The sequence below is a fragment of the Chelonia mydas genome, chromosome 5 (genome assembly GCF_015237465.2).
Source record: "Chelonia mydas isolate rCheMyd1 chromosome 5, rCheMyd1.pri.v2, whole genome shotgun sequence".
In the NCBI taxonomy this organism is placed as follows: domain Eukaryota; kingdom Metazoa; phylum Chordata; order Testudines; family Cheloniidae; genus Chelonia; species Chelonia mydas.
Window position 1 is genome coordinate 61,183,755 of NC_051245.2, and position 10,914 is coordinate 61,194,668.

The window sequence follows — 10,914 nt, forward strand, 5'->3', positions numbered from 1 at the left end:
ACTCTGTGCCACTTTGGCCTATACTAATGAATTTTTTTATCTCCGGGACTTTGCCCCAGGGTTACAGTTTTATTTTAAACCTATGGGTGTTACAGATTCATGGGGACTGCTACACCACATTCACTCCGAACAAAGACAAGAGGCTTTCGGTTGACTATAATCAGAGTGAGGAAAGTTACCATTAGTTTACATACGTATTTACAATGTATTTGGCATTGTATTGTCAGCTTCAGGATCATAGTAGGTAGAGTTGGAAAAGAGCCATTTCGTTGTTAAGCAGACTCTCTCAAGGACAGGACAGGACAGGGTCTCCCAACAGATTTTTACTGATTCTCTTTCACTCCTTCCCAAATGCACATTGTCAAAGCTCCAGCACTAAAATAGCCATCTCTGTGCCTGAGGAGGACAGAATACAATAACTTTTTTGTTACAAGGGTGCCTTCTATGAAAGTGAGATCTCTGTAGTTAGTTATTAGGTAATGTATCTGTAGCTGGTGCTCAAGAATATGCAGCATTGTTCCTGGGTTTTTCAGCAGGACCAATAAAATTTGTTGTGCACAGCAAACTGCATCCTCAGTGCAGTTTTTTGCATGAAGCTCTTAACTTTCAGAACCTGTCAATTCCACTCTGAAGATTATCTGAGGGATTGCCACAGAGGAATGCAATGTATTCCCTCCCCCAAGGACAAGGGGCTCACTCCAAAACACAACTAGCCTTTGCCTGCCCACAAGTGAGTCTGGGTCCCAAATCATCAAGTTTGAGTCCCGGGTAATAGATATATGCCCAAGCTGCATAATTCAGATCTGGAGGCAAACTTGCCCAAAGTTTGAAGGGGGTAGGTAGGAAAGTTCAGGGATTTTGAATGTGGGATTCTGATTTGGATCTGTCTCTGACCTATACATTCAGGAACCTTTTAGAAATTCCCCATATCCTTTTGAGATTTTCCTGCCCTCCCGTCTATATCTAAGGAATAACACCAAGTACCTCTAAAAACAGACCCTGCAGGCAGATGGGATTTTAAGACTACAGGACTGTAATAGTGCTATTACAAGCCTGCAAGGATGACCCAGGTGCCGGAATTTTTTCCGAACTAGCTCAGTCAATATTTTTTTTGTTCTGTTTCTCTGTGTTTTTACTTAACACCTTGGCTTTAATTTGAAGAGTGTTAATTATTTCAACCTGACCTTCTGTCTGTGGCAGCCCTGTTTCCCTCCCCCATGCAGACACACATTGTCTATGCCCCTGATTTTGGAACTGAGTTCTGCAATAATAGCCTCCTACTAACTTACCCAGTGTGACTTTGCTGATTATCCATGACATTTTTGTTTGCCAATGTATCATGTTTAACGGCAAACTTCCATCTCAATGTTATTGAAAGGCTTTGTTAAAGAACAGCAATGTATGTGTCTGAGGGAAGGAGGGGAGTGATTTGGGTCAGGAAGGGCTGGTCAAGCTTTAGCTCTTGAGCAGATACTTGTCCTGAATATAAATAGTGTCATTATCCAGTAAAATGGAAGATCCAGCTTTCTCCATATACTAATGAACCATATGCCTTATAGTTTTTATCATGGATGCTACTGTGGTGAATTTTCACTGCATTCTCTGATACTCTTTGTTTTCTATGACACTCATTGCCCTAGGAGCTCAGAGGAAGATACACATGCCTAGGATGGTAATGCCATAGTACAAAGCTCAAGGAGCCAGAGAACCCTGAGGAGTCGGACGTCAAAGGCTTTGTCAAAAAGAATTTTTTCCCTCTCAGACTATTCTCCTGGTAATATATACTGAAATTAAAAGGAGCAGCTGCCGTAGGCATTGGAGGAAAGACCCTGTGTGCCAGGGAAGAACTCTTTTTAAGTGAGGGCATGTCATCTGCACTGTCTTTAAAAATGAAAGAGAGAGAGGAGTGCTTCACAGCTCTGTGCCACTTGAGATGACTTGACATGAGCCGGTTTTGTAGTGTAAAATCTCCTTTAGCTGACTTCAAAGCTAGCACAAATGCATTAGAAATTTCTGCAGACATCCTGGGTAAATGTTTCAGGGACTCTTTCTATGGATTCAGAATAAAAAATCCACTTGGAGCAAATACTAATGACATGACTAATGGGAGAAAGGTTATGCAGGAGTGTACAGATGTAATTTGGCTACTGCTAGACTGGGCTTTAGTTAAAACCCACAACATGGCAACAGCCAAATAAAAAGCTGTCAGCTACTTGCAGTTCAGATTAACGATAGCCCCCTGAGCTCTAATATTCACCCTTCAGACATGTTGGTGGGCATTACCATTTAGTTGGGCATATGCTAGTGATTGAAACGAGGCATGCTGAAATGATCTCTCTCCTTGGAATTCCCACTTCTGCAAATTCTGTTTTGTCAGGATAAATGGAGTTCATTGGTACTTCCATAGACACTACAAAGGGGCTGATCCAAGGGCCACTGAAGTCACTAGGAGTCTTTCCATTGGCCTCAGTTGGCTTTGGATCAGACCCGAAGGAGGACAAAGTGTAGCCAAAAGGAAACCTGATAAGAAGATGACAGTTGGCCCAGGTTCCCTCATGCTAACTTTCAACTGAGTGAGGTAACACTGTTGAATGTTGGCTTTAATTAAATCTAGGCCTGTGAGCACTTTATTGCTTAATTCTGAAACAGTGTCTGATCCTGTTCTGATATTTTGCCCAAAATTGATTGAATTTATTTTTAAAGTTGGCAGTGGTGGGGGAGGGAGGTTAGAGGTACTATTGTCATTTATTAATGACCATATGTTGCACTAATATATTAGCAATATTAAGGTGTCAAAGTTGGAAATGTAGCCATTTTAAATATTAAAGTGTGAAAAACAATTTAACTTGCTTGTTTTTTCTAGTCCCTCCCCTCAGTTTGGGCCTTACTGTGTGTTTTAGAGAGATGCAAGTGTTCAGGCTTGTTTTAATGCTCACAAAGATTTTCACCCTGATTATGTAAGCAGGTGTTTTTCCCATGACAGTATTTTGGTTCAGTAACCAAGGTTCTTGGATCTAACAACCCACTCCCTCATAAAGACCTGAGCGAACTGTTATTTAACTGGGCTCTGTTATTTGGTATATGATCCCAGCTAAAAACATATTGAACAATCAGCTGTCCAATTCCTAGATGACTTTGTGTTCTAGAAAACAGGAGTGCTACATACTCTTTCATAGCAATGGATCCACCAATGGGATTTAATACTTTTCCTTGTTTGGCTCACACACTGGAGAAAATAGACTGCTGTGTATAAAACTAAACTATAAACTTGCCAGTTTCACCTAAGCTAAATACATGAAGTTATCTCAGTATATGCAGCATTCCTTTGCTCTTCCCTATATTTACCATAGGAAATACCTTGAATACCTCAGATACTGAGGTAAAGTTAGTTATCCAAGGAGTTGAACAGCACAGCTAGAAAGTTTTGAAGGGCCTCAAATGTGGATGAAAAGTGAATTCTAGTGTGGAGAGACCAGTCTGAATTAGTGTTGGCATGATTTAATGGGAGAAATGACATTGAGCACCAAACGTTTAGGGCCAAATTGTTCCTGGTAGATACTGTCCCATGTAGAGGTTTGTATGGAGATGCACCTTGCCATTGGGAGATGGGGAGGTATTATACCTCAGGACCTATGCTGTTCAACATATACATTAATAATCTGTAAAAGGGGATGAACAATGACATGGCAAAGTTTTCAGACAATACAAAATTGTTCAAGAGGGATTTCTTGAAACTGGGTGACTGGGTAACAAAATAGCAGATGAAATTCATCATTTCTAAATGAAAAGTAATCCACGTGGGGAAAAAAGTAATCCCAGTTATACATAAGGAATGATGGGGTCTAAATTAGCTGTTACCATCCAAGAAAGAGATTTAGCATCACTGTGGATAATTCTCTGAAAACTTCCGCTCAGTGCACGGCAACGGTCAAAAAGGCTAACAGTGTGTTAGGAACTATTAGGAAAGGGATCGAAAATAAAACAGACTATATTATAATTCCATTATGTAAATCCAGGTGCATTCACACCTTGAATACTGCATCCAGTTGCCCCATCTCCAAAAGGATATAGTGGAACTAGAAAAAGCTTCCAAGAAGGGCAACAAAGATAATCAAAGGTATAGAATGGCTCCCGTATGAGGGGAGATTAAAAAGATTAGAGCAGTAGAAAAGAGACAAGGGGGAATACATTAGAGGTCCTATAAAATCATGAATTGATACAACCTCATGCTCAGCATGACCCTAAACCTCTGACTGCCAGAAGGCAGGTTGGATCTCTCTAAAATTGCCCTGTTCTGTACACTTTCTCTGAGACTTGGGTATGGGCCACTGTCAGAGACAGGATACTGGGCAAGGTGGACCATGGTCTGACCCAGTATGGCAGCTCTTATATTCTTAAGTCATAACTACTCCTTGAGCTCTATGAAATGAGCAGGGTAGAGAAGGGGTGCAGGGCAATTTTCCTGCCTTCCCTATCATCTTTGGGGCATCCTAGGGGGTGCATGGAAAAAGGCATCTCTAGTCTTACCTGAGTGCTGGGAATGCAACTCCATCTGGTTCATATAAAGTCTGTGCAAATGTTTGGAGACAGTTCCTTGCACATTCCCATCCCCATGCATCTGGGTATAGATTAGTCACTATCTGGAGTAGAGCGAAGGTACTTTGGGGTTAAAACAGTGGTGCATATATGGAAATGAACTGTATGGTGTATAGTTATTCATGGGGTAGCTCATAGATCATGGGGCCTGATTCTAGACTGACTTATGTCCTGTTCCAAAGACCACTGAAGTTGAAGGAAGTCTTTCCATTGACTCCAGTGGGAACTTACACTGCCATAAGGCAAGAGTAAGTCCACTGAAATCAGTGGAATCATGCAGACATAAAAATGGCATAAATGAGAGCAAAATCCGGTGTTTAGAATGTGTAAGTGGGAACATAGAACATAAATATACAGGTCGCTTGCTAAGCTGGGTGCAAGCAAACAATATGCATTTTTAGATGGCTAAATGTGAATGTATACATTTAGGAACAAAGAATGTAGGCCACACTTGCAGAATGGAGGATTCTGTCCTGAGAAGCAGTGACTCTGAAAAAGACTGGTGGGTTATAATAGATAATTAGCTGCACATGAGCTTCTTGTGCAATGCTGTGGCCAAAAGGGCTAAGGCAAACCTTGGATGAATAAACAGGGGAATCTTGAGTAGGAGTACAGAGGTTATTTTGCCTCTATATTTGGCATTAGTGTGACTGCAGCTGGAATATTATGTCCAGTTCTGTTGTCAACAATTCAAGAAGGATGTTGATAAATTGGAGAAAGTTTAGAGAAGAGCCATAAGAACGATTAAAGGATTAGAAAACTTGCCTTTTAGGATAGACTCAAAGAACTCAATTTATTTAGCTTAACAGTTTGAATATCTACATGGGGAACAAATATTTAATTGTGGGCTCTTCAATCTACCAGAGAAAGGTATAACATGAACCAATGACTAGAAGTTGAAGCTAGACAAATTTAAACTAGAAAAAAGATGTAAATTTTAATAATGAAAGTAATTTACCAGTTCCCTAGTTTCAGTGGTTATTTACAGTATGATATGCAAACTTAGCATTTCTTGGTTGCTAGAAACACCAGTATAATTTATATGGAGAATGCTGAATGTGAATGAAAAGCATTGGGTGGTTAGTATCAAAAACTGGCATTTTTTCTGAGAAATAGCCTGTCCAACAGTCACTGAAACTGAGAAAGACACCGTAGATGTATTTTCAGTATGGCTATACTGTCAAATAGAAATAGAAGCCAAATTCTTTAACAGCCCTTCTGTCGTATATTATGAGAAATATTTTTAAAAAGACGGGATCTACAGTTTCATAAAGAAAGGGATGTGTGAAAGAGTGACTGCCTGGAGATTAAGGAGAAGACTTAAAAAAAAAAAAAAAAAAAAAAAAGCTTTTCTACAGCATTTGTGTATACTCTCCAGAATATTATCAGAATGTTGATATTACAGACAGGGCTGATAGCATCGTCTATTATTAAAGTTGTCCAATGCTTTTTTGTCACATTTCCCTGGTGTTATCTGGACCGGTCACTCCAATCCCTGGCTCTGGGAGCCAGCCTAACCCTGCCCCACTGTGAGAACCCCCACTCCCGGGCTGTTCATGCACAGCCTCAAGCATGTAAGCTGCTTCCAGCTACGTGAGTGAGCACTTTTGGCCAGCTGCTGCTTGGATTGTGCAACTGATTGACACTAGGCAATATCTCTGGTCCCAGACACAACCCTAGGAACCTCCGTCTTGCAGCGTCCAGTTATGCCCACTGGATGCTGAAAGCTTATATGTGTTCATCAATTTAACAAAGAAATTGATATGTACCAGGCTTGTCATTCTGAGGGGAGTCTCTGACATGCTTCAAAATAAATGCACTACTTCAGGTAGAATAAACAAACAAATTTATTAACTACAAAGGTAGATTTTAAGTGATTATAAGTCAAAGCACAACAAGTCAGATTGGGCAAATGAAATAAAAGCAAAATGCATTCTAAGCTGCTCTTAACACTTTCAGTGCCCTTACAGACTTAGATGCTTCTCACTACAGGCTGGCTGGTTGCCCTTCAGCCAGGCTCTCCACTTTGATCAGCACTTCAGTCGCTTGGTGGTGGTGTTTGTAGATGGAGGTGGAAAAGAAAGCATGGCAAACATCTCTCCCTTTTATCATGTCTTTTCTTCCCTCTTGGCTTTGCCCCCCCCCCCCCTTACCTTCAGAGGCAGGTGAGTATTACCTTATCGTAGTCCCAAAAACTGCCTAAGGGAAGGGGGGGGGCGGTGACTCCCTGGAGAGTCCAACAGATCCTTTTGTTGCTGCCTAGGGCAGTGTCCTTTGTTCCTGTGAGACTGGGCTGGGTTTATCCCATACATACCCTGATGAGGTGTGAACTGTCCTTCTGCTCCTGGAGAGTTTTGCCTGGGTCTCTGCTCCTGGAGAGTTTTTGCCTGGGCTTGTTTTAAGCCACGAGGACACATTTTCAGCCTCATAACTATATACATAAAATTACAACCTATAACAACCTATAACTATGACAACAATGCTCAGTGCATCATGAGCCTTCCAAAGACACCTGACATGACAAACTTTTGCATTGGATACCACACCATCCTATTATAAGGATGAACATGGGGGTGCAGAGTGTTCCCCCGAGGTACAGAGAGGCAGAACTTCCCACTACAAGATACCGTTTTCAGTTGCTTGTAACTTTGCCAATGTTTAACAGTTTTGGCTGAAACTTTCCATGCTAGATGTTTGCCTCAGGTTGGAAAATTTCAGCCAAAACAGTTCTGCAGTTTCCAGAAATTTGGCTAAGGAAAGATATGTTATTTTGCCCATGTTAAAGTTTTTTTTGTTTGTTTGTTTTAGACCTTTAATTGAACAGCTCTAGAAACCCCATGCTTTGGAGCAGGGACTTGATATTTGGCAGGGGAGTAGCCCTGTATTAAGGATGTGCCTTTTACTGTTCCTGTGAAAATCCGTGCATGTTCGGCTAAGCCTTTGGAAAACTGCAGTTTCGCTTGCTCTGTAGAGATTTGCTAGAGCTTGATAGCTTTGAAGATTCTATCCTCGTTGAGCATGCTTGAGCCACTCATAGCTCCTGGTGCTGACCAGACTGTGCATGTGCCACCTCCATGGAGCTACTGAGCATGTTTCGGGGCAGGATTTTTGGGGCCTCAGAAGGTCTTTCCCTTTAATAGTTGCTCTGGGCTAGATAGGGCTGGGCACCAGAACTGAGATCCTGTCTGTCCTGTGCTCTCATTGACAACCTCCCATCCCTGTTGGTGAGCAGGCATCATACAGGCGGAAGCCATCTGATTCAAATGAAACAAAGATAAAAGTCAGATCAGAATGAAGGGAAAATAGTAGATTAAAACAAGGAGTCTGGTGAGACTGGGCCTGGAAGAGGAACTGTGACTGGGAGTTAGAAGGGGACCCTGGACTGCATTGGACAAGGAGCTGGGGACAGAAGGGAGACTGGGGGCACAGGGGAGGCTGGGACTGGTTGGGCGAGGAGACTTGGACTGGAAGCTAAGGATGGGGGAGAATAAAACAGAGTTAATGAGGGAAGTTGGGGGAAGAAGGACTGGGAGCCAGTTTTTCCAGCAGAGAGACTGAGATCAGATGGGAATAGAGCAGGGGGAGATTGGGATAAGCTAGGCAAGGAGACCTGGACTATGAAACTGTGAGAGGGGAACAGGGATGGGGTGGTGGAGAACTGGGAATGATGGGGCAAAGGCACTGAGACAAGGACCCAGGGAGTGGGTGGGAGGGACTGAGGTAGGAGGAAGAGCTTGGGGAACAGAACTGCAATGGAAGCAAGTGTGGGGAAAGGGAAAGGCAGATCAGATAGGGATCCAGCAAGGGGAAACTGGGACTGGCTGGGCAAGGAGACTGCAGTTGGGATAAGAAGTTTGAGGAGCAGAGTCTGGAACTGAAGAGGCAAGGAAAATTGGACTTGGACATGGAGCCAGAGATGGGAGAGATTGGAAGGGAAGAGCAGAAAGGGTGAAACTTGCGGCAAACAGGCAGAAGAGTCTGTGACCTCTAGAGCATACACTCCTCCAGAGCCTGGACTGAAACCCAAGATTCCTGAGTCTCAACATTCTTCTGTTGAGAGCAAATATCTGTGAAATCCACTGGCAAAGCAGCCCATCCATCTTTATTTCTGATCCACCTAGAGATGACATCTACTACTGCTATAAGTAACTCTGTTAGGTCAAGTGGCAGAGGACTGTGTGGTGACTCTAAAGGTTCCAGACCTGCTGATGAACCATGTGGGTGTCAGTATTATGCCACATGATGGATTTTCTGTTTTGTTTTTTTTTTCATTTTTTTTAACTTAAGAAAATACACACACAAACCTTTGGTTAAAAAAAAATTAAGGTTGAAAAATCAATCTCTTAAAAGTTAAGAAATACCAAAATTAAGGTTGTCTATGTAACCTTAATTTGGTGCCCTTGTGCATTATGATACTGTTTTTAACTACATGGTTGTACTATTTTTTCCACCGGACCCCTGCCTCAGTCAATGCACAGGACAGATGGTACTCACTTAATGAGCTGTAGGAGGAGCTTATAATGAGGTGTTTTTTTATTATTGGCTTTAAGCAAATTGTTTTCTGCATAGTATGCACACCTTGATGGCAGAATTTCATCTTTGTCACTGCAGTGTGAGCACTGTTGGAACATAAGAATAAATGGTATCTCAGAAGCCTGCAAATGGGACTTTGCTGAGGCTGATATGAATCATGTTCATAATGACTCTTCAGTGTTTCTTTCCAGTAATTAGCTTATCGGTCCTCTCTGTTTGAGAGTTTATTTGCTTGATATACTAAAATACCAATAGAAGCCTATGGAGTTACTATTCTTGGTACCGTAGAAATAATAGTGTTTCTAACATAAAGACCTTATTGAACTGTTCTTCTGCATGTCTGTCCTAAAAAACAGAGATCAAACAGAGTCAAGGTAGCTGGCCCCACTGAAGCAGTGGCAAAACTCCCATTAATTTCAATTGGGCCAGGACTTCACCTCTGTTGTTGTTGATTTCAGAAATCAAGCTGAACAGTTCTGGTACCCTAAAGAGCAAATATTCAATATTTCATTAGCCAAGAAACATGAATCGAAATCTCTTTTTGATAAATCAGTCTATATTTTAAAAAATGGATAACTTTTAATTAAAGTATTTTCCTAATTATAACATTTATTATTTTGATCTAAAAAACTTTGAAAGCTTTATATGTGTGAGAGAGACACAATAAGTAATGAGGACTGGACTGGCCACTAACTTTGACAGAGACAAGAGCCTATATTTTCTGGGAAGTTTGGAGGTCAGACTAGCTAATTTACAGATATAAAAGTCACTTAAAATTTTTTTACAGGGCAGATCCTTAGCAGGTGTAAATTGATGTCACCCTATTGGAATCAACAGAGCCCTTGGAGTCAATAAAGCTATGCCAATTTTTACCTTCTGAGGATCTGTCCCAACGTGTCTATGCTATGTCTCATAGTTAAAGATAACACTCCTCAAATTACTGTCTCCGTGATGTACATTATGTGAAGAAAGGTTTGTCACCCAGTGTTCAGCTTTCTTTGAAGCAGTGTTGTAGGAGCAGAGCTAAGGTTCTGTGACTTTACATGTGTATTTCCATACTTCCATTTTTTTTTTTTAATGTGGAAGCTTAACTTTGGACATCCAGGCCTCAAAGTGTTTTTTTAAAACTGATGTTCTTTAAAGGCACATTCCAATAAGGTTAGTGGTACATCTGGTCAACTTTAACTCCAGCTTACTGAACTTTTTTTGCCTGGGAACTGTACAACAGCAATGACACTTTGACCCCTTTTTGAGATTATAAAAAACAGACCTTGGATAATCACTCATTCATACATTAAACTTCCTGGGTTGAAGAAGACTCCCAAAACATTTTGATTTGATCAACTCGGCAGTCAAATGGAGTTGATTTAAGACATACTAGAAAAAGCTACATCTAGCAGCTGGGTAATCAAAGTATGAATGAAGGTATTATCACAGGTCCCCAAGTGTTTGAGGTATTTTGATGCATAGTGAATTAATTTATGAATATGACATCCATAAAATGCTGTCTGTGAGAGATAAGCACTTTTTATTTCTGCAGGATGAACTGTGTTTTGAAGCAAAGCTATATTAAGTAGAATTGGTATTTTCATAATCATATGTGTAAAAATTTGAACCTTTGGGAGCTTTTTTCTTAATGATGAAATATATCAGTCTACTCTGCCAGGGGATACAGTGTTGTTTTTTTTTCTGTTTTTACTTAATTTAGTTAATTAAAAGAGCATTCAAATTACCATAGAGTTCCGATTCAAGTTCTTGTTCAAACCTGTGTATTGCTGAAGCAGA